Source organism: Populus euphratica, unplaced genomic scaffold (assembly GCF_000495115.2).
Source record: "Populus euphratica unplaced genomic scaffold, PopEup_1.0 scaffold77.1, whole genome shotgun sequence".
NCBI lineage: Eukaryota > Viridiplantae > Streptophyta > Magnoliopsida > Malpighiales > Salicaceae > Populus > Populus euphratica.
The window spans coordinates 576877-580616 of NW_011499955.1; the positions used below are offsets into that span (position 1 = coordinate 576877).

A 3740-nucleotide genomic window follows, 5' to 3' on the forward strand; every position below is an offset into this window, starting at 1 on the left:
ACTTCAAAGGTGACATGAACTTAACCGAAAACAATTACATTAGAGCAATCCCTAATTATCGAACATATTTTACCTATAAGTAACTCATTCAATATTTTACAACATAAGAATAATTTCAATTTTCAACCTGTAATGTACCGGAAAAACAACATTGTCTATGGAACAATTACGTTGGAGCAATCCCTAATTATTGCACATATGTTACTTTTAATTAACTAATTTAATATTTCACAGCACAACCATGCATTTCTTTTAAAGGGAAAATATCTATAATAGCAAAGTACCTTAAACTATAACCAACCAACGCAAACCAAGCCAGTCATTGACCAAAAGTTATCAAACCAAGCACAAGACCAGCCATAAAGTTGTTTGCAAAACATAAATGAACTTGCTTTATTGATTAAATAGCAGCCCTATCAAATATAACTTCAAAATTTATTTACAAAACATAAGTATTAAGCTTTATTGACTAAACAATAGCCCTCAAATCAACAACTAACCTTCTAAATTCAAAGCACTTGACGTGGCAGTGTCAAACCAGTAAAAAAATCTTCTCAAAACAAAGCAATACACGTGGGAATGCTTGAAATATTTGTTGGCAGCTAATGAAAATGTTTTGAAATGAGAATGCAACTTAAATAGAAACACACACACAACACAAACCACTTTCTTTACTACCATTCAACTCAATAACCCTTAACTTATACCATTATCAACCATTCAACTCAGCAACCCCCATTCAAACCGTTAGCAGCCATTCAAGTCAGCAACAATCATTCACAGTAGTAACTAACATTCAACAAATTAACAGCCATTTAACTCAGAAACAACCATCAAATCTAAGAAATTACAATATCCAATTCTAGGCTGAAACAACAAACTCAACACAAAGTTTTTTAGCCATTCAAACAAGTCTATAAAAGTCAACATGAAACCTAAAATTACAGCTTGTAATAGGTACAAGAATAGATGTTTAAGATATCTTAAACATAACTCATTATCCTACAGTTACAAATACAAAAGAATTGCTCAACATAGCATATGTTACAAATTAGAAATCTAGAAAAAACAGTAACGACTAAACCTTTTTCATTAACCATTTGGCAACAACATAGCCGCTGCACTCATGCCATACACCTCACCATAAGGATTAATATTGTAATATTTTAACTGCAAAAAACACATAATCATACAATATATTAACGACTCATTGAAATAAAAACCAAACATGATAAATGTGCTATACATTCAAACAACACTTCAAATATGAAATGCATAAAATACTTACCAAAACATATAACACACAATAAAATTTACTTGCTGCTAGATATAATATACATAACTATAAGTGTTCCCTATATCAAATGTATACTTACATCAAGTTTTGTAGTTTGCCCTTCGATTGAATATTAATTTCAATCACGAAAATTTTTTACCTATAAAAAACTCAGTTGCAAAACAATAAAGCTCGTTGTCGAAAACCACTTTCTCAATGGAGTGAAACTCCTTTATAACCTCTTTATGCTACATCTTTTTTTTTTTTATCTAAACCACTTGATGTGCATTAAACTCCTTCATGACCTCTTTATGCTACATCTTTTTTTATCTAAACCACTTGATGTGCATTCACTCTTGGTAGATATACTATCAACCAACTTATCTAAATACGAAAACAATTACAATCCCCTTCTGGCACCGCTTTTTTTTTCTTATTTTTTTATGAACATTGTTGCTCACCTTTTCTCTTTTCACTACTACTAATAGGATTGCTTATGTTGTTAGCAAAAGTAACACCAATAACTATATTATTGATATTGTCAATAAAATTTGGTAGACTATCATCCTTAGAATCTCCACTATCTTCCTCTAGACGAGGTTCCTCATTTATTGTATTAGTTCGTCTTTCACCTACACCATCTTCATCAAAATTCAAACCCTATGATTGAGCCCAAACATACTGAGCAATAGCAATAATGTTTGTAAACATAATATCATATTTACAATATAATGTGGGATCGATGTTAGCATGCCTAAACTTTCTTGCTCTGCGTATCTCCTACAATAAGGGATAATAGAGATAAAAATGCATAAAAAATAGTGTAATAGCACTTAATTAAATTGTTTATTATAGCTTTACACATACTGAAAAAACCAGACCTTGATTTTAATTGTCCACCATTCATCAGGTATCAAAATTGTTCCAAGTCCAGCATTCCAGCCTACTCCTATTTCAAAAATCAACATTTTCCATATTCTCAAATATTTTTTAATTCCGCCCCATTTATTCTTTAATTATGCTTTTGTTAATGCATGACCATTTTGATCCTTAAAGCAATTTATAACATATTTCCAACTAGTTTTGTTGAAATGTGTGTTCGGTCGCATACCTTACTCTATTGCTTTAATATATATGTCACAAAAAGCATGCAACATCTCTTTAGCCCAACAAGTCTTATCTTGTGATTAAGAATCATCCATGTTCTTGGTTAAAATGTTATGTCTATACAATTAACAGGTTAATTTTCTCGTCCATGTTCTTGGTAAATGCTATGTCTATACAATTAACAGGTTAATTTTCTAGAGGCAATGTAAAGGACATGGAATGTATAATCTATCTTAATGAAATCGCCAACTTAAATAAAACATGCAATTTAAGAACATAAACTTAACATAATCAGCTAACCACTTTAATTGCTAGGTATATTTACATTTTTATTTCTACAAGCCAATGTTTTCATTTCCTAAGTAGAATCTGTCAATTATATAATGTATCATTAACTGTTAAGATTTCTTAGATATAATTTTCTCATGTGTTTAATTACATAATCAGAAGTGATATAAAGCAGGAAAATATCTTGAGGGTCATGTTAAGTAGCTTGATATTCACACAGGTTTTATGTTTATACTCATTAAACTGAGATAATAAATGTAACAATTACACACATGTAAATTCTAAAAACACACGACAACTAACAATGATGCTAATTGTTGCACCGAAACACTGATAAAAAAATCTAACAATTACACACATGTAAATTCAGAAAACACACAGCAACTGACATTGATGCTAAATGTTCAATAATTACACATGTAAATTCTCAAAAAACCCACAGCAACTGAAAATTAAAGATTAATTGTACTTGTGTAATCGAAACAGAGCAACTAACCTTGAAGTTACTTGTGCAATTAAAACAAAGATTGGTAAGACTGCATGTGCTTTAGCTTTCCAGGAGACTGATTTTGATGCCCTATTTGGTTCTAGCAAACAAAACAAAGATAAGAAAATTATATTTAGAGAAAGCCATTTGGTATGTTTGTGGTAGTAGATAAGGCATGATATATGCAATTTTTTAGGTATAATGACAAGATAATTACCTTGGTGAGTGTGTGTCTTCTTCAACTACGAAAGGAGTTCATACAGGCAGCAGATCGGTAGCAGATGGGCTTGATCTACACTCAGCTACAAACATTGGTGACTGGGTTCGATCTGTGTGAGAGCATGAAGAACAGTGTAGGAAGTAAGGAATCGGCCAATCAAGGTGAATGTGTGAGGTTAAGGTGAGCTGGGCATGACAAAGGAAAACATGGTAGAGAGAGTACTGATTAGTACTTAAAAGTGCATTTTTATCATGGTTTTATATCATCATTTTGCACTTGAAGTATCAATAACTCCTTAACCAAAGCATATTTTATAATAATATATCTAATAATATAAGATAACTTTAATTTGTGGTAAATGT

General features: G+C 31.0%; 1 long non-coding RNA gene across 1 annotated transcript in view; it reads right to left on the bottom strand.

Moving 5' to 3' along the window:
- Positions 1–1907: 1907 nt before the first annotated feature.
- LOC105138291 (uncharacterized) overlaps positions 1908–3740 on the bottom strand; it is a 3282-nt gene continuing 1449 nt past the window's right edge. The window contains exon 3 of the long non-coding RNA XR_844743.1: positions 1908–2056. This is a non-coding gene — a long non-coding RNA (uncharacterized LOC105138291). The remainder of the gene's footprint in view (positions 2057–3740) is intronic.